The sequence below is a fragment of the Oryctolagus cuniculus genome, chromosome 8 (genome assembly GCF_964237555.1).
Source record: "Oryctolagus cuniculus chromosome 8, mOryCun1.1, whole genome shotgun sequence".
NCBI classification, from domain to species: Eukaryota; Metazoa; Chordata; class Mammalia; order Lagomorpha; family Leporidae; genus Oryctolagus; species Oryctolagus cuniculus.
In genome coordinates, this window is record NC_091439.1 from 139,428,781 (window position 1) to 139,455,218 (window position 26,438).

Here is a 26,438-nt window from a genome sequence, read left to right on the forward strand (position 1 = left end):
CAAAATATGCCACTACCATATTTTGTTTCTAATAACCAAGTAAATGAATATAATATTTAAAAACAGAATTATAGTTTGGAAAAAAGACTAGAAAAACAAACCAAAAATACAAAGAGAAAACAGGAGAGAAATCTATGTCATCAAATGAAATATAGGGGGACAAAAAGGAATTCAAATAAAGCAATATATAGGAAAAAATAAGCTAATAGCCCTGAATAAATTAGGCTGTGCATTAAGAATAAGAGATCCTCATAGAACTGGCATGATGATGCAGTGTGTTAAGCTAGTGCTTGGGACACCAGCATCTTTCATCAGAGTGCCTGGTTTGAGACCCAGACAAACCATTTCTCTGATACAGTTTCCTGCAAATGAACATGAAAGGCAGCAGACAATATTCAAATTCTTGGGTTTCTCTTGCCAATTCAGGAGACCTGAATGGAGCCTTTTGCTCCTGGCTTCAGCCTGGCACAGCCCTGGCTGTTGCAGGTATTTCAGCATATATAATATATGTCTTTCCTTTTGTCTCCATCACTGTGCCTTTTAAGTAAATAAATCATTAAAAGACAAGTGATCTTCAGATATTATGAAAACCATATATAGTTATACAAATTCTAAAATGGATCCGACAAAAATCACATTACAAATAAGTGCACATACAGACATTTTGTTATGATTCATTTGTTGAAAATATACGATCAAAATTCCTGCTATCATTCAGTGACATAAAATTTGTTACAAGAAATCTGTAACTAATTCTTGTGTAATTAATTGTGATGTCATAATGGTGAATTGTAAAAACCATTGTGATATTATAAACCTACCACTGTGATGTAATAATTATGATGTCATGAACAACTATTATGGTGTCATATTGATTATCATATTATAAAACTACCACTATGATTTCATAATCAATTATGAAGCCATTGAACCAATATGTCATAATAAACCTACCACTGTGACATCATCATCAATTGTGATATGAACCTCCATGCAGTATCAGAACCAAATATGAGACCATAAAATATTTACATCATAAAACAATATTGTAGTGTTATGAACATTCTGATGTCATAAATATTTTCATGTCACTAACTACCCTCATCATTTATAGTTAATTTTGATGTCATAGAAATTATTATTCTTTTTTAAAAAATACAGTGAACTTTTTTCCAAAATAAAAACAAATTTGAATTATGTCAGGGCCATATAATACAAGGCATTTGTTGGCATATGTCATCTTTAAACTGCATTGCACAGTCTATAGTTTTTTTGGAACATACAATAGAGTAACAAAGTCTTTTCTCTCTTTTTTATAAAAAGGGGTGAGTTTCCAAAGATCAGTGTGAAGTGTTACAGAAATAATTAAAGAAAAGGAAATCATAATCACAGAAGTTATAATGCTTGTTTGAGGCTCCATAATAATAATTTAAAAATAAAAAGCACTGGTTCCATGCTTATGGGTACACACCTTGGTGTGTTCTGTGAACACGTTTCAATACCAAACACAGAGTAAAACATTTAGTGCAGTCCACATTATTCCTTTCATGACTTTCAACTTTTTTAGCATTCCTTTTTTCTTAACTTTTAATAAATACAAATTTCTAAAGTACAACTTTGGGATTATAGCGGCTTTTCCCCCTCATAGCCTCCCTCCCACCCGCAACCATCCTATCTCCCACTTTGTGCAGGCTTCTGAAGATTGATTGGCCAAACAATGAACAACAAAGAATTTTTGAGAGAATGCAAGGTGGACTTTTCATCTTGTAAGTAAATACCAGTGGTATTGTTGGATGAAAATAATACTGTTATCTCAGTCTTTTAAATCAGCACTAATGTCTGTTTCCTTCCACTGACAGCTCTTCTAGTTTCACTGAAAAAAAGATGTTAGCATTTGCATCTTGGACACTCTTCTAGATCCTTAACCAGCTCCTTTTCTTTATATTCTGCTGCATCCACCTCTAAACAGGAGTTGTCTTCCATTTGCCATGGTGCTTGAGATAATATCACCGGTTGTGAAAGAACTTGATGATGGTGTACTAGGGAAGGTCAAGTTGGGCAGGCAGAGTCTGGATGACCTCTTATCAGGGTATAGGCTTACATCTTGGATGCACTGGAGGATTCCCAGGGCTTGTTTGTGGTTTTCCTGCTCTGACTCAGCAGACGAGGCTACTGTGGGCTGCCGTGCTGGGAGTGGGGGCCTGCCTGTGGCTGCTGCTGTGGTTGTGGGGGTGGCGGTGCTAGGCTGCTGAATCTGCTCTGGTGGAGCATGGATGAAGTGGGAGGGCCTGTCGCCATGGTGATGCACCCCATTGCTCTCCTGTTCATAAGCGGCATTCCATTCTGGCTGAGGAAGACTGAGGAACCTTCGGATCATGGAGAGGTTCTCCCACAAGGTCCTATTTTCTGGAGAAGCATCTTCTTTCCAGCATAACAGCTTACACACCATCCCTGGCTTTTGGTTGCCACAACCCTTGCAAACATTGCTTGGGGCACTGTGGCGCTTTCATTTCCTGGTGAATCTCATCATAAATGAAAGCATTAATGTTCATGGTATTGTTCTCTGGCTTCCCAATCCCCCTCCTCTCTCTTAAGATTTATTTATGGGGCCAGTGCTGTTGTGCAGTTGGTTAAAGCCCTGGCTTGCAACACCATCATCCCATATGGATGCTAGTTCGAGTCCTGGCTGCTCCACTTCACATCCAGCTCCCTGCTAATGTGCCTGGGAAAGCAGTAGAGGATGGCCTAAGCCCTTGGGCCCCTGTACCCATGTGGGAGACTTGGAAGAAGCTCCTTGCTTCAGATCAGCTCATGTCCAGCCCCACCCATTCATTTGGGGAGTGAACCAGCAGATGGAAGATCTCTCTGTCTATGTCTCTATCTCTCTGTAACTCTGACTTTCAAATAAATAAAATAAACCTTTTTTAAGATTTAATAAGATAAAAGATAAAAGACAAGATAAAATAATAAATAAATAAAATAAAATTTCATATATTTAATAAATAAAAATAAATCTTTTTTTGTTTTATTCATTTATTTTTATTTTTTTTATTTTTTTAAAACTTTTATTTAATGAATATGAATTTCCAAAGTACGACTTATGGATTACAATGGCTTCCCCCCATAACGTCCCTCCCACCCACAACCCTCCCCTTTCCCACTCCCTCTCCCCTTCCATTCACATCAAGATTCATTTTCGATTATCTTAATATACAGAAGATCAGCTTAGTATACATTAAGTATGGATTTCAAGAGTTTGCTCCCACACAGAAACATAAAGTGAAAAATAATAGATGATTTTTTTAAATGATGATGAAATCAGATCAGACCTATTGTCATGTTTAATCCCAGTGAGAGTCAAGTTGGGAATTGCTAATTTCTTTCTTTTTTTTTTTTTTTTTTACAGAGGATCAGTTTAGTATGCATTAAGTAAGGATTTCAACAGTTTGCACCCCCATAGAAACACAAAGTGAAATATATTGTTTGAGTACTCGTTATAGCATTAAATCTCAATGCACAGCACATTAAGGACAGAGATCCTACATGAGGAGTAAGTGCACAGTGACTCCTGTTGTTGACTTTACCAATTGACACTCCTGTCTATGGCATCAGTAATCTCCCCATGCTCCATTCATGAGTTTCCAAGGCTATGGAAACCCTCTGAGTTCTCCGACTCTTATCTTGTTTAGACAAGGTCATAGTCAAAGTGGAGGTTCTCTCCTCCCTTCAGAGAAAGGTGCCTCCTTCTTTGATGACCTGTTCTTTCCACTGGGATCTCACTCACAGAGATCTTTTGCCAGAGTGTCTTGGCTTTCCATGCCTGAAATACTCTCATAGGCTTTTCAGCCAGATCCGAATGCCTTTAGGGCTGATTCTGAGGCCAGAGTGCTATTTAGGACATCTGCCATTCTATGAGTCTGCTGAGTATCTCACTTCCCATGTTGGATCACTCTCCCCTTTATTTACTCCATCGGTTAGCATAAGCAGGTACTAGACTTGTCTTTGTGCTCCCTTTGACTCCCAGTCCCTCCACCATGACCAACTGTGAACTGAAATTGATCACCTGGAACAGTGAGATGGCATTAGTTCTGTAATTGATGCACAGTTATTCTTAAGTGTTGAAAATTAACTGAAATGTGATCCCTGTTGAACATGGGAGTGGGAATGGGAGTGGGAAGAGATGTATAATTTGGGACATGCTCAGGCTGACTGGCCCCAAGTGGTGGAGTTGGAAGCATACCAGGGGATTCCAATTCAATCCCATCGAGGTGGCATGTACCAATGCCATCTCACTGTTTTATTCATTTATTTTTTTTAAACTTTTATTTAATGAATATAAATTTCCAAAGTACGATTTATGGATTACAATGGCTTCCCCCCCATACCGTCCCTCCCACCCACAACCCTCCCCTTTCCCACTCCCTCTCCCCTTCCATTCACATCAAGATTCATTTTCGATTATCTTAATATACAGAAGATCAGCTTAGTATACATTCAGTAAGGATTTCAAGAGTTTGCTCCCACACAGAAACATAAAAGTGAAAAATAATAGATGATTTTTTTAATGATGATGAAATCAGATCAGACCTGTTGTCATGTTTAATCCCAGTGAGAGTCAAGTTGGGAGTTGATAATTTTTTTTTTCAGAGGATCAGTTTAGTATGCATTAAGTAAAGATTTCAACAGTTTGCACCCCCATAGAAACACAAAGTGAAATATATTGTTTGAGTACTCGTTATAGCATTAAATCTCAATGCACAGCATATTAAGGACAGAGATCCTACATGAGGAGTAAGTGCACAGTGACTCCTGTTGTTGACTTTACCAATTGACACTCCTGTCTATGGCATCAGTAATCTCCCTATGCTCCAGTCATGAGTTTTCAAGGCTATGGAAGCCCCTTGAGTTCTCCGACTCTTATCTTGTTTAGACAAGGTCATAGTCAAAGTGGAGGTTCTCTCCTCCCTTCAGAGAAAGGTACCTCCTTCTTTGATGACCTGTTCTTTCCACTGGGATCTCACTCACAGAGATCTTTTGCCAGAGTGTCTTGGCTTTCCATGCCTGAAATACTCTCATGGGTTTTTCAGCCAGATCTGAATGCCTTTAGGGCTGATTCTGAGGCCAGAGTGCTATTTAGGACATCTGCCATTCTATGAGTCAGCTGAGTATCTCACTTCCCATGTTGGATCGCTCTCCCCTTTATTTATTCTATCGGTTAGTGTTAGCAGGTACTAGACTTGTTTATGTGCTCCCTTTGACTCTTAGTCCTTTCATTATGATCAATTGTGAACTGAAATTGATCACTTGGACTAGTGAGATGGCATCGGTACATGCCACCCTGATGGGATTGAATTGGAATCCCCTGGTATGTTTTTAACTCTACCATTTGGGGCAAGTCAGCTTGAGCATGTCCCAAATTATACATCTCTTCCCTCTCTTATTACCACTCTTATGTTTAACAGGGATCACATTTCAGTTAATTTTCAACACTTAAGAATAACTGTGTGATAATTACAGAATTAAACCAGTCATATTAAGTAGAACAGACAAAAAAAAATACTATGAGGGATAATGTATTAAGTTGTCCATTAGCAGTCAGGGCTATGCTGATCAAGTCACCATTTCTCATAGTGTCCATTTCACTTCAGGAGGTTTCCTTTTTGGTGTTCAGTCAGTTGTCACCGATCAGGGAGAACATATGGTATTTGTCCCTTTGGGACTGGCTTATTTCACTCAGCATGATGTGTTCCAGATTCCTCCATTTTGTTGCAAATGACTGGATTTCGTTGTTTCTTACTGCAGTATAGTATTGTAAAGAGTACATATCCCATAATTTCTTTATCCAGTCTACCGTTGATGGGCATTTAGGTTGGTTCTAGGTCTTAGCTATTGTGAATTGAGCTGCAATAAACATTAGGGTGCAGACCGCATTTTTGTTTGCCAATTTAAATTCCTTTGGATAAATTCCAAGGAGTGGGATGGCTGGGTTGAACGGTAGGGTTATCTTCAGGTTTCTGAGGAATCTCCAGACTGACTTCCATAGTGGCTTGACCAGTTTGCATTCCCACCAACAGTGGGTTAGTGTCCCTTTTTCCCCACATCCTCGCCAGCATCTGTTGTTGGTAGATTTCTGCATGTGAGCCATTCCAACCGGGGTGAGGTGAAACCTCATTGTGGTTTTGATTTGCATTTCCCTGATTGCTAATGACCTTGAACTTTTTTTCATGTGCCTGTTGGCCATTTGGATTTCCTCTTTTGAAAAATGTCTATTGAGGTCCTTGGCCCATCTCTTAAGTGGGTTGTTGGTTTTGTTTTTGTGGAGTTTCTTGATCTCTTTGTAGATTCTGGTTATTAACCCTTTATCTGTTGCATAGTTTGCAAATATTTTTTCCCATTCTGTCGGTTGTCTCTTCACTCTCCTGACTGCTTCTTTTGCAGTACAGAAACTTCTCAATTTGATGCAATCCCAATAGTTGATTTTGGCTTTGACTGCCCTTGCCTCCCGGGTCTTTTCCAGAAATTTTTTGCCTGTGCCAATATCTTGAAGGGTTTCTCCAATGTTCTCTACTAACTTGATGGTGTCAGGTCATAGATTTAGGTCTTTAATCTATGTTGAGCGGATTTTTGTGTAAGGTGTAAGGTAGGGGTCTTGCTTCATAATTCTGCACGTGGAAATCCAATTTTCCCAGCACCATTTATTGAATAAACTGTCCTTGCTCCAGGAATTAGTTTTATATCCTTGATCAAATATAAGTTGGCTGTAGATGTTTGGGTTGATTTCTGGTGTTTCAATTCTGTTCCATTGGTCTATCCATCTGTTTCTGTACCAGTACCATGCTGTTTTGATTACAACTGCCCTGTAGTATGTCCTGAAATCTGGTATTGTGATGCCTCCAGCTTTGTTTTTGTTGTACAAGATTGCTTTAGCTATTCGAGGTCTCTTGTGCCTCCATATAAATTTCAGCACCATTTTTTCCAGATCTGAGAAGAATGTCTTTGGTATCTTGATTGGTATTGAATTGAATCTATAAATTGCTATTGGGAGACTGGACATGTTGATGATATAGATTCTTCCAATCCATGAGCATGGAAGATTTTTCCATTTCTTGGTATCCTCTTCTATTTCTTTCTTTAAGGTTTTGTAATTTTCATCGTAGAGATCTTTAACGTCCTTGGTTAAGTTTATTCCAAGGTATTTGATTGTTTTTGTAGCTATTGTGAATGGGATTGATCTTAGAAGTTCTTCCTTAGCCATGGCATTGTCTGTGTATACAAAGGCTGTTGATTTTTGTGCATTGATTTTACACCCTGCTACTTTGCCAAAATCTTCTATGAGTTCCAATAGTCTCTTAGTAGAGTTCTTTGGGTCCCCTTAATAAAGAATCATGTCATCTGCAAAGAGGGATAGTTTGAGTTCTTCCTTCCCAATTTGTATCCCTTTAATTTCTTTTTCTTACCTAATAGTTCTGGCTAGAACCTCCAGAACTATATTGAATAGCAGTGGTGAGAGTGGACATCCCTGTCTGGTCCCAGATCTCAGTGGAAATGCTTCCAACTTTTCCCCATTCAATAGGATGTTGGCTGTAGGTTTTCAGAAATTGCTTTGATTCTATTGAGGAATGTTCTTCCATACTCAGTTTACTTAGAGTTTTCATCATGAACGGGTGTTGTATTTTATCAAATGCTTTCTCGGCATCTATTGAGATAATCATATGGTTTTTCTTCTGCAGTCTGTTAATGTGGTGTATCACATTGATTGCTTTGCGCACATTAAACCATCCCTGAATACCAGGGATAAATCCCACTTGGTCTGTGTGGATGATCTTTCTGATGTGTTGTTGCATTCTATTGGCGAGAATTTTATTGAGGACTTTTGTATCTATGTTCATCATGGATATTGGTCTGAAATTCTCTTTCAGTGCTGCATCTTTTTCCAGCTTAGGAATTAAGGTGATGCTGGCTTCATAGAAAGAATTTGGGAGTATTCCCTCTTCTTCGATTGTTCTGAATAGTTTGAGAAGAATTGGAGTTAGTTCTTCTTTAAATGTCTCGTAGAATTCAGCAGTGAATCCATCTGGTCCTGGGCTTTTCTTTGTTGGGAGGGCCTTTATTGCTGTTTCAATTTCTGTCTCAGTTATGGGTCTGTTTAGGTTTTCTATGTCTTCCTGGTTCAATTTAGGTAGGTTGCATGTGTCCAGGAATCTATCCATTTCTGATAGGTTTCCCTGTTTGCTGGCATACAAATCCTTGTAGTAATTTCTGATGATTCTTTTTATTTCTGTGGTGTCTGTTGTTACATTTCCTTTTTCATCTCTAATTTTATTGATTTGGGTCTTTTCTCTTCTTTTTTTAGTTAGTTGGGCCAATGGGGTGTCAATTTTGCTTATTTTTTCAAAAAACCAGCTCCTCGTTTGGTTGATTTTTACTGAGACTGTGAAAAAAGAGACGGTGGGGGAGAGAACTCACAGAATTCACGTGAGCACTCTCCAGAGATGCTACAATTCAGTAACTTTGGCAACCCAGTGGGAGACTGAAGGAGAATTTGAGTCCACTCTGAGGGCCGAACAGATTCCCTGTGTGGTCCTTGGGAAAGAGCTTCAGATCTCTGGCTCCTGTGGGTATATCATTTGTCTGTTAACTACCTCCAACTTCGTTCAGCTGTGCAGAATTACTTCCCTTTTGAATCAAAAAAAAAATAGAGAGAGAGAGAGAGAGGTTTACCACGCCTAACCTGGGAGTGTCACCTTTGGCACACCAAACAGAGCTCTCAGGCCACACCCATCTCAAGCCCTAAGGCTCCATCAAAAACAGATAGTCCACTTAATCTAGAGTCATAGTATAACAAGAAAAAGCACCACAGTGAAGAAACCAAATATCTCCAATATGCCAAATAACAAACGCAAAAACCGAGGTAATAAAAACAAGGAAGTCACCATGACACCCTCAAATGAAAAAGACACCCCAATTCAAGATTATGAAGATGATGACATAGAAGAAATGCAAGAAGCAGATCTCCAAAAATTGATAAGAACATTAAGAAGTTCTCAAAAACAAATTCTTGAACTACAGAAATCCTTAATGGACAAGATAGAAAATCTCTCTCATGAAAATGAAATATTAAAGAGGAATCAAAATGAAATGAAACAACTAGTACAACAGGAAACTGTGATAGTGACTGAAGTGAAGAATTCAATAGATCAAATGAAAAACACAATAGAGAGCCTTACAAACAGAATGGGTGAAGCAGAAGAGAGAATATCGGACTTAGAAGACAGAGAACAGGAAAGGATACAGTCAGACCAAAGAAAAGAAGAGGAAATTAGAAATCTAAAACATATTGTCGGGAATCTCCAGGATACTATTAAAAAACCCAACATTCGGGTTCTAGGAGTTCCTGAAGGCATGGAGAGGGAGAAAGGATTAGAAGGCCTTTTTAGTGAGACAGTAGCAGAAAATTTCCCAGGTTTGGAGAAGGACAGAGAAATCCTAGTACAGGAAGCTCACAGAACCCCTAATAAACACGACCAAAAGAGATCCTCACCATGACACGTTGTAATTAAACTCTCCACAGTGAAACATAAAGAAAAGATCCTAAAATGTGCAAGAGAGAAACGTCAGATTACTCTCAGAGGATCTCTAATCAGACTCACAGCTGACTTCTCATCAGAAACTCTACAAGCTAGGAGGGAATGGCGAGATATAGCCCAGGTACTAAGAGAGAACAACTGCCAGCCCAGAATATTATATCCTGCAAAGCTATCATTTGTGAATGAAGGTGAAATAAAGACTTTTCATAGCAAACAGAAATTGAAAGATTTTGTGGCCACTCGTCCAGCACTGCAAAAGATGCTTAAAGATGTGTTACACACAGAAACACAGAAACACGGTCATCAATATGAAAGAAGGTAAAGGAAGGAAACCAAGGAAGGAAACCTCACAGCAAAAGATCACAGGGAATTCAAAGCATATATTAGAACTTATCTTTGGCAAATGGCAGGGCAAAGTTACCACTTATCATTAGTCACATTGAACGTGAATGGCCTGAACTGTCCAGTTAAAAGACACCGATTGGCTGATTGGGTTAAGGAACAAAACCCATCTATTCGCTGATTACAAGAAACACATCTTTCCAACAAAGATCCATACAGACTGAAAGTGAAAGGCTGGAAAAAGATATACCATGCCAACAGAAATGAAAAAAGAGCGGGCTAGCCATCTTAATATCGGACAACATAAACTTTACCACAAAAACTGTTAAGAGAGACAAAGAGGGACACTATATCATGATTAAGGGATCAATTCAACAGGAAGATATAACAATTATCAATGTATATGCACCTAACTACAGGGCACCGGTTTATCTAAAATATTTGTTAACGGACTTAAAGGGAGACTTAGACCCCAATACAATAGTACTGGGGGACTTCAATACTCCACTCTCAGAAATAGACAGATCAATAGGACAGAAGATCAACAAGGAGACAGTAGATTTAAACGACACCATAGCCCAAATGGATCTAACAGATATATACAGAACTTTCAATCCTACAGCTAAAGATTTTACATTCTTCTCAGCAGTACATGGAACCTTCTTGACCACATACTAGGCCATAAAGCAAGTCTCAGCAAATTCAAAAGAATTAGAATCATACCATGCCGCTTGTCAGACCATAAAGGAATGAAGTTGGAAATTAGCAACTCAGGAATCCCTAGAGCATATGCAAACACATGGAGATTGAACAACATGCTCCTGAATGAACAATGGGTCATAGAAGAAATCAAAAGAGAAATCAAAAACTTTCTGGAAGTAAATGAGGATAACAGCACAACATACCAAAACTTATGGGACGCAGCAAAAGCAGTGTTAAGAGGAAAGTTTAGATCAATAGGTGCCTACATCAAGAAATTGGAAAGGCACCAAATAGATGAGCTTTCAATTCACCTCAAGGATCTAGAAAACCTACAGCAAACCAGACCCAAATCTAGTAGGAGAAGAGAAATAATTAAAATCAGAGAAGAAATCAACAGGATTGAATCAATAAAAATAAATCTTAAATCTTTTTTAAGATTTATTTGAAAGAGTTACACAAAGAGACAAGGAGAGGGAGAGGGAGAGGGAGAGGGAGAGGGAGAGGGGGAGAGAGAGAGAGAGAAGTCTTCCATCCACTGGTTTACTCACCAATTGGCTGCATGGGCTGGAGCTGTGCTGATCCAAAGCCAGGAGCCAGGAGCCTCCTCCCAGTCTCCCACGTGGTTGCAGAGGCTCAAGGACTTGGGCCATCCTCTACTGCTTTCCTAGGCCATAGCAGGGAGTTGGATCAGAAGTGGAGCAGCCTGGATTTGAACCGGTGTCCCTATGGGATGCTGGCACTGCAGGAGGCAGCTTTACCTTTCATGCCACAGTGCCCCCCTCCTTTCCTCTCAGTAGCAATGGTATCTGTTTTCACCCAGAGAGGATGGCTGGGTGCTTATCAGGGGGCAGGACCCATGGCTGAGGCAGCATTCAAACGCCTTTCCCTCTCATCTTGGTGTATTTGGTTGCTTTCAGCTTCTGGTAACTGTAAGAAGTTCTGCATAGCCCCAGGGTTTACCAGCAAAGACTGGGATGCAATCTTGGGGTCCTCTTCCTTTTGGAGGATTTCTGAAAGCCAGCCCTGAGTTCTGTTAAAAGCCATACATGCAAATACTGCCTGGGAGTGTCCTGCACCTTCCAGTTCATCATGAACCCACTGGTAGATTTCAGAAAACACCTCTGTGTTGGTTGAAGCCTGTTGCTCCAAAGTCTTATTCATAGCTCTACTGACACGGAGGATGGTTCAAGTATTGTTGATTTAAGGACTGCTGGACTAACAGTCTAGTCACTGCATACTGCTGTTCAACAGTTGTGCCATCACCAGCTGATTGTTGATCAACTGAGGACTGATAGGTATTGATACAAGTCCTGGATGCAGGTTTGGAAGAGGGGTCTGGACAGAGGGTTGGCTGTCATTGGAAAGCTGTGTGGGGGACGCAGGCTGCTGGGCTGTGTTCCCTGACTGGCCACAGGCCAGAGTTCACATGGTTGGCACTTCCCTGGGATAGTTCAGAAAGACTATCCATGTTGACCATTTTATCTTTTGCTTGCTTGAAATGTTTGTACCACCTTCTAAATTCTTGACATTTGCTGCTGTTGAGACATTTGAACACAATGGAAGAAATCATACTCTATGAAAGGGGGCACACCTTGACCAATGAACTCTGATTCATGACTTTTAGCAAGCCCTTCAGACCATTCCTTATTGTGGTGTGTGACCATTGTTTGGGAGGCAAATCTAGTTTGGGGCGACTGAATTTTCAGTGTGACTACATGATACATGCCTTGAAGCATATCTGCTACTGTGGTATCAGGGGCATCTGTCACATAAGAGAGTGGCCCTGATTCTACTTTCCAACCTGGGTGAGCCCTTTGGCCTGGGCATCAGAGCTTTGTAATGGCCTAGCGACAGCAATGCCAAAACAAAACAAAACGAAACAAAAACAGCCAGCAACAGACCTGAAGGTGACTTCCTCTGAAATTGTATTAGTTTCTCTTCCCCTATCCCCGCCCCTCTAAGCAGGGAAAGGACAGAAAAAAAATGTCTTAAAAGAGTAGTCATGGAGGGCAATTCGAAAAGCAACATACATGTCTTGTAAAATGTCTAATGTCAGGAGTCAGGGAGAGTGGGAAGGAGGGAGGAGGGAAGAAGATAAAATTGATCTGACAAATGATTCGTTGGGGGAAAATCTTAACAACAAACCAAAATCCGTTTTGAGCCAAACACGTTGGCGGTGCTGGGGAGGTGAGGTGGTGACTGAGGATTCTCTTCAAAAGTCAGGGGTGAGGGGGACAAGGACTGCGGACAAGGTCTCCAGGAAGGAACAAGGTCCCCTGGAGTCCATGCCTCTGTCCTGCGGGCCTGGGCAGCAGGCAGGAGAGAATGTCTACCAGGGGCTGTCAGTCGCAGCATTGTTCCCCCCAGGCTGGGGAACGCGGAGGGAAGCCCCGCGACCCCTCCCCGCCGCCCTCTCCCCCAACAACTGTGACTGCTATTAACAAGCCCCCAGTTTCTCCCCAGAGACTTGCACCCCTGACCATGGCATCTACCAGGGGATGGCGAGAGGGCCGGGCAGGGGGTCGCGAGTGCAGCCCCGGGAAGGCATGGAAATGCCACTTTTGATTCCACCTTCGCCAACCACAGCCCCACGGACCCTGTCCCTGCCCAAAGACGCGGGGCTGGAGCGTCCGGGTATCCTGGAGTGAGCACGGGGGAGGGAGGAGATAGAGGGCGGGAGCGTGTGTGAAGGCACCCCCAAATACCTTGCCTTCTTGGCAGCCCCCTCCCCGAAAGTCGCTCAGCCAGAGCCTGGGTCAACAAGGAGCAGCACAGTGGACTAAGACTTGGAGGGAGCGCAGCCCAGGAGGAGTTTCCCGAGCGGCTCCGTGGTGGGGTCGCCTGGCTCCGCCACGGCCGTGAGCCCAGGGCAATCGCTGTGCTGCTGAGTGGCGGCCCAGGGCAGGTGTGCGCGCGTGTGTGTGTGCCTGTGAGCGGAGCCTCCGGACAGGGCCGCTGCTCGCTCGCTCGCGTGCCCCCTCGCTGCCACCTCTGCCCCCACTGAAGGGTCAGTGACTCATCCTGGCCGCCGGCGCCGCTGGCGCGCCCCAGGCCCCTCGCGTCCACCAGGGCTACAGTCCTCCCGGCCGCTGCTGCCGCCGCTGCGGCTGCCTCCCCTTCCTCCTCCTCGTTTTAATCCTGGGAACACATTCCCAGCCCCAGCCCAAACACACAGCCCCCTCCTGGCTGCCTGATGCTGCCTCCCGCAGCTTTCCCGCGGGCAGCTCCTCTGCTGCGCCCAGGAGTGCGAGTGAGCATGCGTGGTGGCAGTGGCAAGGTGGAAGGAGAAGGCAGCAGGGCAGGGTGCACCCTAAAAATTATTGTGATTACATGTAAAATCTGTGATTTTATAAAATTACCATTGTTATGGAATCAACCATATTATCATCAAAACCCTGTTGATATCATAATCATTCAGGATTTCATAAGCCACCAGGGTGACATCATAAACCAACCACTAAGATGTCAAAATATAAAAGTCATTGTGATGCCACAAATCCAATGTCGTTACATCATAATCAGTTAAGATGTCCTAAACCACCATTGTGATACTATAATGAGTAATGATGTCATAAAACAATATGATGTCATAAATCAGGATTTTGTTGGCATAAAATATTGTACTGCAATAAAACTGCCTTTGATATGTCATAATTAATTGTGATGTCCTAAAAATACTTATAATGAAATAAACCAACCATTCTGGTATCATAAAACTACCATTGTGACATTATGGTCAATTGTAATTTCATAAACAACCCTAGTGATGTCATAGTGACCATTGTGATCTCATAAAACTACCACTGTGTTGTCAAAATCAGTTGTGAGGTCACTGAAATAATTGGGACACCCTAACCTTACCATTATGACATCATAATATCATTCAATTGTTAAATCATAAAAACCATTGTGATGTCATAAACCTATGATTATGATCTCTTAGTCAATTCCTGTATCATAAATCATCACTGTGATGGCATTATCAATTGTGATGTCATAAAACACAAGATTGACATTATAATCAATTCTGATATTATGAAAAAACATTTTGATGTTATATAAAAATATTGTGCTGCCATAAATATGTAGTTCTAATATCATAGGTCAAATATTGTGTAGTCATGATGACAAATTAAAGCCATGAAAATCATTGTGATGTCCTAAATCTGCCATTGTGAGATAATAATCAATTGGATGTCATAAATAAGCACTGTGTGGACATGAATTTCCATTGTGATTCATCATTTGTGAAGTCATGAACCAATATTTTGATATTATAAGCCTCTATGTGATGTCATAAAACTGCCAATATGTTATAAAACATTGAGGTAATTAAAATAATTTTGAAGTCAAAAGCTGTTATGATATGAAAGACCATGTTATATATGACATAAAGCTATCAGTTATGTCGTAATCAATTGTGATTTAATAAAAATCCTTGTAATTTCCTAATCAATAATATGTGATAATTATATACTTACCATTATGATGTCATAATCATCAATTAACATAAAAACCATTGTGATGTCATATCTACCAATATGAAGTCATAATCAGTTTGTGATGCCATAAACCACCATTGTGATAACATAATTAATTATAAACCATTTTGATGTCATCTCAATTGTGATGTTATAAACCATCATTATCATGGTAACTGTGATGTTGTAAAATCTATTGTGATGCCATAAGCCAATATTGTGATGGCATAACATACCATTGTGTTGCCATAACATGTCACTGTTATGTCATGATCAATTGTGATGTCACAAAATGCCATAAAAATCATTGTAATGTCATAAACCAACCATTTGATGTCATCAATATTGCAGGCTTAAAAGCCACTGTGATGTTATGAACCTGTCATTGTGACATTATAATCAATTCTGATGTGAATAAAACAATATGATGTTATAAAGCTACCATTGTGATATCATAGTTGTGAACACATAAAAACCATTTGTGATGTCACAAATCTAACTTTAGGGAGTCATAATTGTGATGTGGTAAAATGCCATTGTGGTATGATAATCAATTGTGACATCATGAAAACCATTGTTTGGCCACCAATATTATGATACAATGAACCAACAATTGTCGTGTCACAAACCAACCACTATGATGTCATAATTAACTGTGAAGCCATACATACTATTGTGACATTATAAACCTTGCATTGTGATGTCACATCCTGATTCCCTTGACCATCATTGTGATGTCATAATAAATTGTGATGTCATGAAAACCACTGTGATGACATAAACCAATATTGTGATAAATACAAAATTGTGATCTCATAAACTAGCTACTATGTTGTCATTATTAATTGAACTTTGAAGCCATAAAAGCCATTGTGGCATAACAAACATACCATTGTGATATAAAAATCAATTGTGATATCATAAACAATCATTGTGATGTTTTAAACTTCCATCGTGATGCCATAAAACCATTGTTATGGTATTATAATCAATTATGATATCATAGAAATCATTGTGAAATCAAAATCTATTGTGATGCTGCAAAAGATTTTCATGCCCTAACCTACCATTGTTGGCTCATAATCAATTATGATGATATAAAAACCCTGGTGACGTAATAATTAATTGAATGTAATAAACAACCATTGTTATATAATATTTTTTAATAAGTTACCAGGGGAGTGATGTTACATTTTTGGGCAATTTACATATGTGTGTGAATTTTAAGAAACATGACAACAGCAATGTTCCAGAAAACTTGAGTGTAAACCATATTTTAAATAACATCCAATTTTGAAGACTATGAGGGGTTTTTGGATCTTTTAATAAACACCTGTACCAAATTTTTCCTAAAATGAACATCTGTTTGTAAAATAAGTAATATCATCTGATTTGTCTCCTGAATAAGCTTCTTTTAACTTAAAGTTATCCTAAATCAAGATATCCTTGTAGATACCTTAGAATATTCTAAGGAGGAATGTGTCTATGTGATCCCCTAAACAGGCAATATGTTTCTGGGTCCCCAAACAGTGTACCTGAGTTATAAGATTCAAGCTGACCAACAAGTATATTTCTGGACTTCATGTTTCTATCATTAAGAATGCTTGGGGTGAGGTTCTGAAATCTACCTATTGGATAATTTCTGTGTGTGAATCCTAAGCACACTAAAGTTTGGGAATCACTATCCTTAAAGATTTTGACACCCTGTCTTACTTCAATTCCAATACAGTTCCCTGGTAAGACATCTGCAAAAGTGGTGGAGGATGCATCAAACATTTGAGTCCAAGTCACCCACAAGGAGACCCAGATGGAGTTCCAGGCTTTGGCCTGGCCCAACCCTCCTGGCTGATGTCATCATTTGGGGAATGGATCTCTCTCTCTCTCTCTCTCTCTCTCTCTCTCTCTCTCTGTGTGTGTGTGTGTGTGAATCTCCTTCCTTGTATGTAACTCTGCCTATCAAATAAATAAATAAATCTTAAAATATAAAAATATAAAAAGCTATTATTTATTAATTGGAAAGGCAGAAAATGTATGAGTACCATAAGCTGTGACTCAAACCAAGTGGAGACAGAAGTATTTCTCCATAGCCGAGCAAATTGGTCTTTTGTAGCAAAGCTTAAATATTCATATAAAGTGTGAATAACAGAAGTACATCAATCCTCATATTAGGTCAATTTCACCACGAAGAGTTATTTGAAAAACTAGATTTCCTGGGCTTTAAACATTTATTTATTTTCATTTTTATTTTATTATTTATTTATTTAGAGAGAAATCTAGAGAGGTATTCCATCTTCTTTTTCACTCCCCAACTGCCCATGGCAGCTGTGAATGGGCTTATCCCCTAATGTACACTACAGCTAAGTTATGCTACAAGAAAGATCATCTGCTTCCATCAATGAGGTGTACCCAAAGTCCTTCAAATTCTGGAGGGTGGAGCCCAGATTACACTCTCTCTAGCCTGAGACTTATCTCTCTTCATTCCAGAATTCTTTCTCATGGATAATTTTTAACATCTCAATGACAGCATTTTAAAGTCCTTATTTATTTATTTGACAAGCAGCATGGAAGAGAGAGACAGAGAAAGAGATAACTTCTATCTGCTAATCCAATCCCCAAGTGGCCACAACAGCAGAGACTTGGCCACACAGAGGTCAGGAAACTAGAACTTCATCTGGATCTTCCACATGAGTGACAGAGACCCCAGTACCTGAGGTATCATCCACTGCTTCCTGGGCACATCCACTGGAACCTGGACTGTAGCCAGAATTTGAATGACACTCCATTATGGAATTCATGCATCTCAAGCAGCACTTAAATCTGCTGCATCCTGATGCCTGTTCCCTGGGAGCAACTTTTTAAAGGTTCTGTTTATTTATTTATTTGAGTGGAAGAGTTATAGACAGAGAGGGAGAGACAGAAAGATCTTCCATTCGCTCATTCACTCCCAAAATGGCTGCATTGGCCACCGGAGCTGGGCTGATCCAAGCCAGGAGCCAGGAGCTTCCTCTGGGTCTTCCATACGGGTGCAGGGGCCCTAGCACTTGGGCCATCCTTCACTGCTTTTGCAGGCCATTAGCAGACAGCTGGATCAGAAGAGGAGCAGCTGAAACATGAACTGGCCCCCATATGGGACACTGGCACCCTAGGCAGAGGCCCAGCTAACTACGCTACAGCACCAGATCCTGGGGGAATCTTTTAATAGGTACACAGACATGGCAGCATTTCGCCAAGGTCAAAATACACATCTTGCTGCCCTGATACCAGGTCATATGAATATGAATACTTTCACACAGAACTGATCATCACAGTCTCTGTAATTTAAATATAAAGACCCTAATAGGTGCTTGTATTTGGCTCTCATTAGCCAGAAGTCCCCAATGGTAGAGTCAGCAGTCAGCTCTGGGACACAGCAACTCAGGTGGACAGCCTTCCTGTGACTTTGCATTAATGAAAAGGAGAGTGGCTCTTTCTCTCTGTCTCCTGATCTTTCTGTCTCTCTGTCTATCTCTCTCTTGATCTCTCTCTTACGCTCTCCTCTCTCTCTTTATCCTTATTTGCCCCTTCCCTGCAGTCTGTTGGATTTCCCCCAATAAACTCTTTCCCTTACAAAAAAAAAAAAAAATAGAAAAGGAGAGTGGCTGCTAATTCCTAAAGGAGGTCTAGAAGAAAGGTGTCCCACTGAGAAGTTTTATTTTTCTGGAATCCACAGTTCAGGAAAATGACAAGCCAGGCACTCAAAATGCAACCACAAAAATTGGGCAACTTAGGTAGAGACAGAGAATAAGGGTGGAGTACAAAGACTTAGAGCCAGATTACGAGAAACTGAAAGTTTACCACGGCCCATCAGGGTGTACTGGGTAAGAAACATAAAGGAAGTATTTGACCTGGCCTTAGAGGCCAGCCTGACCAAATAAAAAAGAAGAGAAAAGCTAGGCATCCCTGACAACTTCCTGAACCACAGATGAGAACAAGAATCTCAGTGCCTTGGAGGGATCCAAACCTTTGCTTTCTCATGGGATAACACTGCCAAGGGGACTTAAACTTGCTAGTGCAGCCCTCCTCAGATTGGCTAATCAAACTAAATGCCAGGCCATTGCTTTATCTAGCTGGTGGGGGTCTTTAGATTCCAGAGGCCTGGGATGAGATGACTATTTCTAGACCACTCTGAGATATAACTTATAGCCACCGAATGGAGGTCAGTGGCTCTTACCTCTGCTGAGATTTCTTACAAGCAAAAATGCTCAGCACAGCCACTAGGTATCTTTTTATAAAATTCTTACTTATTTATTTGAGAGGTAGAGTTACAGACATACAGAGGAATACACAGAGAGAAAGGTCTTCCACCCTCTGGTTGACTCCCCAAATGGCCGCAATGGCCGGAGCTGGGCTGATCCAAAGCCAGGAGCCAGGAGCTTCTTCTGGGTCTCCTGGGTGGGTACAGGGACCCAAGCACTTGAGCATCTTCCACTGCTTTTGCAACTGGGTATCTTGAAGGGTACAGATACAGCACCAGTGGCAACAGCACCAAGGCAGGAGCTACCTCAGTGAGGCCTGAAACCCAACTCTGAGTAGCGTGAATGAGTTAGAATATGCTCTCTGTTGCTGTCTTCTGGAGAATTAGAAGACTAGGACCTCTGAGGGAAGAGGTCCCATCTAGGCCACCAAATGTTACCTCGTCAAAATTTCAGTCCCAGTTTCCAATGTGTTCTAAGGACGGCACCAAGAGTTGTGAAGCAAAGTAATGTGTTGCAAATAAGACAGCCATGACAAATAATTTTTGAAGCCACAATCTCCTGAGCAGAGGACACTGACATCTTTCAGGGAGAAATGAACGTGTCAGGGGGGACATTCTTGTCATCACATATAAGGGTGTGTGCAAGTGCTGTGCAGCATCATGCCCCTGCATAGGCTGTGTGTTAGAGCATGGAGGCAGAATCGCTCCCTCAAAGGCAGAGCTCAACATTATCATGAAGAGGGATCACTGACATCATTGTGACCCATCTTCTCAGACTTTTCTTTTTCAGTGGGCTCTGGACCATTCCACAGTGGCTGCTGATTTCATGTCTTACTGCAATGTGATAGAAAAACTGAAGACAAGCCTGGATATCATCAGGTGCTTTCACTGTTTAAACACTGAAAAGAATCAGAATAAAAGATTTTGATCTGCTCAGAGCATTAGCCAGAGAAAGCACCCTGGTGCTATCTGATTTTCTGCATTATATGTCTGCAGGGGAACTTGAAACCTCAGAATTAGGGAAACTTTTCTTTAAGATACAGTCTCAACTCCACCCAAGGTATTGTGAAGCCAAACTCCAAATTCTATTTGTTGAAACTGTATGTATTCTTATGCTGGTGGAAATAAGCATAAGCAAGCCAGCATCTCATTAAGAACGCTGTGACTTTGTGCCTGGTTAGAGCGTCAGGCTCTAGATGTTCTTGGCAGTTGAGGGCAGTTGCAACTGTCAGGGAATGGCTTCCCTGGAAGCGTTTGCCGTGAGTAAAGAATGCATAATCAGGTTAAGTCACCACTTGCAATGCCAGCATTCCATAGGAGCATTGGTTCACATCCGAGCTGCTCCATTGCTGAGCCAACTCCCCACTAATGTACCTGGGACAGCAGCAGAAGAGGGCCTAAGTACTAAGCCCTTGTGCCCATGTGAGTTTCACCCATTTGGGGAGTGAAACAGCAAATGGAAAATCTCTCTCTCCCCTCTCTCTCTTTCTCTGTCACCTTCTCCTCTTTCCCTCTCTAATTCTGCCTTTCAAATAATTAAAATGGTACACAGAGGTCCTCCATCCACTGGTTTACTCTACAAATAGCTACAATGGCTGGAGCTAGGCCAGGCCAAAGTCAGGATCCAGAAGCTTCCTCCAGGTCTCCCACATGGGTACAGGAGCACACGCACTTGGGTTATCCTCTATTGCTTTCCCAGGGACATTAACAAAGAGATTAATCAGAAATAGAGCATCTGGGACTCAAACCAGTGCCCACATGACCTATCAGCATTGCAGGCAGCTGTTTAACCCACTATGCTACCACACTGGCTCTAATAAAACAAAATTTATGATAAAAGAACAAGAGACCCTGCTTGTCCTTCTCATGAATGAATGAATGTGTAAATTTCTTATTTCATAGGTTTTCTTAGGCAATGATTATGCTGCATATTTATTGCATTGTGTGCATGGATTTAATATAGTAACATATCTACATCTCATTGGAAAATATGTATGCATATATAAATATACAGCGGACATTCTTATACCTATGGAATTAAAATTCCTGAATCTGAGGTGCCTCACCATATAAAATAAAGGAAGGTAATAAATACAGATTTATATGTAAATTTGTACCTACATAAAGACATATATTCCTTTGAAATAAATTATATTCATATAAAGAAATTATTATACTTTCCAGATATAAGCATAGAAAGAAAATATACAGTCTACAAAATGTACAATCACTATAACATAAAAAATAGAAACAAAAGCTAGCACAAAAAGTAAACTAAATTTGAAATAAACATGTTTGTTCATTCTGGAGAGGTGCCAGTGAGTTCTCTTGTCCTCTACTCATAGCCACCCTGTCAGGGAATATCCAGGAAGACTTTGCAGCTGACCTCTGATTGACAGAAATATCTAGGGACTGGACCTTTAACCAGGGCTACTAAAGGTACAACATTCCTAGTGGGTTTCTGGTCTCCTCTACACAGAGCTGCACCAGGATAATCACTCATCTTTTGAATAAGTACTAAGATTTGGAGTGTGGCCTTGTGATGCTGAGGGTGGAGCTCAGGCTTCACCCTGAGGAGAACTTGAGCTAAGTAGATGTTGCCAGGCTGCCCTAGAGATGGTAGGAAAACACAGGGGAGAAACTGTGGGAAAACACAGGAGCTTTAGCACGGGAGGCAATCTTGCCAGGGTTTGTAGCATCTGTGGCCTTTTGGAAATATCCTAGAGCCAGAGTAAAGGCCCCTAACTCTGGTGACTCTTCATCCTTGCTCTGATAGTTTCTGTCCATGTCCACAAGGATGCATTCATTCCTTGCTGAATGAGTGGTTGACCTGCTCATTATCTAGACTCCACCAAGCTGAGGATCAAGGGGCCCTAAAGGCTCTTTTTCAGGTGCCTTGCAGACCTGAGGATGGACTAGATGTCTTTGTGTTTAGCAACACTTTGATGGATCAAAATCAGTGGTTAAATTCAGAGTGTCAACACCACACCCCATCCCAAGGTAAATGAATGAATAGTATGTTTAATGAGGGCTTCCACATTTCTGCCCATGAGTTTCAGTCTCATGCATTTGAGGTGTGGTGAGGGGATGTTGCTGTGTATGCTCAAAGCAGTGGACATGCTGTGCATGCTCAAGGCTGTATAGTTTACAGCTAAAATTTAAATCACATGATTTGGTGGTCTGCCTTCAATTTTTTAATTAATTAATTAATTTGACAGGTAAAGTTGTAGACAGTGAGAGAGAGAGAGAAAGGTCTTCCTTCCGTTGGTTCACTCCCCAAATGGCCACTATGGCCGGCACTGTGCCGATCCAAAGCCAGGAGCCAGGTGCTTCTCCTGGTCTCCCATGCGGGTACAGGGCCCAAGCACTTGGGACATCCTCCACTGCCTTCCTGGGCCACAGAAGAGAGCCGGACTGGAAGAGGAGTAACAGGAACAGAATCCGGCATCCATATGGGATGCCAGTGCCGCAGGTGGAGGATTAACCAAGTGAGCCATGGCGCCGCCCCCCCCCCCCCCCCCGCCACCGGCTTCAGATTTGTAAAAGTGCATCAGTGGCCTGTGGTCCTCACTTTATTGTGAAGAATATCACAAATTCTTTCTGCTCCAATGAATAATGAAACAAAACATAAAAACATAACAAAACAAAAAACATGGTTCTTAGATTTCCAAGTTCTCTTTTGGTGGTCTTCCATTTTCATCTGTTTTCTCCATATATCCATCTTTGGACTTGAGAATTGTATGGTATTCCACAGCATTTAGGAAATACACTTGATGTGATTCCAATATTTTTCTCTCTTTTTTTAAAGGTTTATTTATTTTACTTGAAAGTCAGTTTGGGGCCGGCACTGTGGCACAGGGAGTTAACACCCTGGCCTGAAGCGCCAGCATCCCATATGAGTGCCGGTTTGAGACCTGGCTGTTCCACTTCCAATCCAGCTCTGTGCTGTGGCCTGGGAAAGCAATAGAGGATGGCCCAAATGCTTGAGCCCCTGCACCCATGTGGGAGATCCAGAAGAAGCTCCTGGCTCCTGGCTTTGGATCAGCACAGCTCTGGCTGTTGCACCCAATTTGGGAGTGAACCATTGGATAGAAGACCCCTCTCTCTCTGCCTCTCCTTCTCTGTGTAACTCTGACTTTCAAATGAATAAATAAATCTTAAAAAAAAAGTCAGTTTACAGAGAGGGAGGGAGGGAAGATGGGAGGGAGGGAGGGAGGGAGAGAGAGCGAGAGAGAGGGAGGGAGAGAGAGAGAGAAAGAAAGTCTTCTATCTGCTGGTTCACTCCCCAAATGGCTGCAACAGCAGGCACTGCACTGATCTGAAGCCAGGAACCAGAAGCTTCTTCCAGGTATTCCATTTGGGTTCAGGGGCCCAAGGACTTGGTCCATGTTCTACTGCTTTCCCAGGCCATAGAAGAGAGCTGGACTGGAAGTGGAACAGCTGGGACTAGACCAGCTCCCATATGGGATGCCAGCACTCCTGGCTATGGCTTTACCTGCTATGCCACAGTGCTGGCCCTGATGATCCCAATTTTCTAAATCTGGTTGATAGTTATTTTCTGAACTAACAGATGATTCTACCTGAAAAACAGCAGTTAAGAATATGTATTCTGGGATTGGTGTGAAGTGGGTTAAGCCACTGTCACTTCTATTACAGCTCCCTTCTAATGCACCAGGGAAAGTAGCAGAATATGGCCCAAGTCTTTGGCCCCTGTATCCATGTGGTAGAACCAGGAGAAGCTCCTGGATCCTGGCCTCAGCTTGGTAAAGGTCTGGCTGTTGTGGTCATTTGGTGAGTGAACCAGCAGACAGAAGATCTCTGCCTCGGTAACTCTTCCTTTCAAATAAATTACTAAATAAAACTTTCTTTTAAAAAAGAATGTGTGTTTTGATGCTTTCGGATGAAAAGCTCTTTATATGACTGTCAAAGAAGTTGATCTACGGTGTTGATCAAATCTGCTGTTCCTTATTGATTTTCTTTCTAGATGTTTTATCTTTTCTTGGAAGTCAAGTTTTGACACCGCCTTCACGTATTGCATTGCTGTCTGATTTCCCTTCTGATGTATCAATATTTTTGCTGAGTATTATTCATCATAGCATAATTCACTACAGCCAAGATTTGGAAGGATGTCCACTCTAAAGATGAATTTGTGAGGAAAATGTGGTGCATGCATATTTTATGCATGTGATTTTATGCAGCTACTTTACTGTCATTCCTTGACAAGGATGAATTTTGAGGAGATTATGATACAGAAATAAGCCTATCAAAGAAAAATACTATACGATTCCACCCAAATAAAGTATTTAAAATAGCCAAAGTCCTAGAAAGTAGAAATGTGGTTATGGATGGCGTAAAGGGTTTACTTTTTAGCAAAATGAAGTTCTAGAGCTCTGTTATACAACAATGTGTTTTTGTTTATTTATTTATTATATATTATTTATTTATTTGAGAGGTAGAGTCACAGAAAGAAAGATCTTCCATCTGCTGGTTTACTCTCCAGATGGCCACAATGGCTGCAGCTGAGCTGATCCAAAGCCAGGGGACAGGAGCTTCTTCTGGGTCTCCCATGCAAGTGCAGGGACCCAAGTACTTGAGCCATCTTCTACTGCTTTCTCAGGCCATAGCAGAGAGCTAGATCAGAAGTGGAGCATCCAGGACTTGAACTAGTGCCCATATGGGATTCCAGCACCACAGATGGAGGCTCAGCCCACTATGCCACAGTGCTGGCCCAACAATGTGTTTATATATGTGTATATGTCTGTGTATCACCACTGACCTGTACATATAGTTGTTAAAGATGGTAAATTTAATATTATATACTTTTAGCATAATTGTAAATGAGGGATTATTTTCCTTGTGAGATGCAGCATCTATGTCCTCTTCTACCTTACCCTAAAAAGATGACTCCCCTTGTGGTCTTAAGTCACTCTGAGATTGCAGGTGGGCAGGGCTGGTGGCAGGTCACTCCCAGGTGATCTATGAATGGTGTGTCCAGAAATGTTGAGAAGCACTGCAATCCAATGTCTGCTTTATCTTCCCCTTATCATGTCTACTTAATGATCAGAATGTCTTTGCATGAGATTACAAGAAGCCCCAGAGCTCTCTGCTGAGTTCATGACAACACACTGCAACGGAGCAGGAACTTGCTCTGTTTTAGGAATTGGCCCTCATTTGTCAGTAAATGGGCAGTTTCTTTATCTTGTTCTAGGACTTCTAATTGCACCCTGAAAATAATAATTCCACTTTTACTTCACTAGGACTCTGGTAGATGTATATAGCAGTGTAGAAAATAATCAATAATGTTAGGCTTCCCCAGATTTACATTAACAATTTATTATTAAGTAAGTTCTTGCATAGAAGGAACAGAAAGACTGAGATTTTTCTCTTCTAGCCTGGCCTTGGCAAAGATATCATCCACTCATTAACCATGGCAATGACTGCAGTGAGCTTAGTGTTTGATAAGCACAGGAGACAGGCTGAGTAAGATAGAAGTACATAGTACCCTTCAGAGGCAGAGGCTTCCTCTGTGAGTTCATTAAGTACAGTAGCAAAAAGGTGCTTGAAGAGGGCCATGCAATATTGATGGAGGATAAAGGAGAAAAGTTAAACCAGGTGAAAGGAAGAATCATAAGTTTATGTTTACCAATTTTATATTTGTAAAAACTTTTATGGGATTTAATGGAAAATTTTTGTAATTCTTAAAAACACAAATTGATCTTCCCTTATTTCCAACAAACCAGTTTCTCTCTTAACTAGCTTGGGTTACAATTAAAATATGGTTTTTAATATTTATTTATTCTATTTGAAAGGCAGAGTTACAGAGAGACAGAGTCAGAAGCAGAGAGAGAGAGAAAGAGAGAGAGAGAGAGATCTTCCATCCACTGGTTCACTCTCCAAATGGCTGCAATGGCTGGAGTTGGGCTGATCCAAAGCTAGGAGCCAGCAGCCTCTTCTAGATAATCCCACACAAGTGCAGGGGCCCAAGCACTTGGGCCATCTTCTATTGCTTTCCCAGGCCACAGCAGAGAGCTGAATGGATAATGGAGCAGCTGGGACTCAAATCGGCACCCATATGGGATGTGGGCAATCAGT

The 26,438-nt window shown here is 41.2% G+C and overlaps 1 pseudogene; it reads right to left on the reverse strand.

Annotated features, from left to right (window-relative positions):
* Nucleotides 1-1,813: 1,813 nt before the first annotated feature.
* The window catches only part of LOC127489068 (DNA-binding protein SATB1-like), a 54,440-nt pseudogene continuing 29,815 nt past the window's right edge, over nt 1,814-26,438 (reverse strand).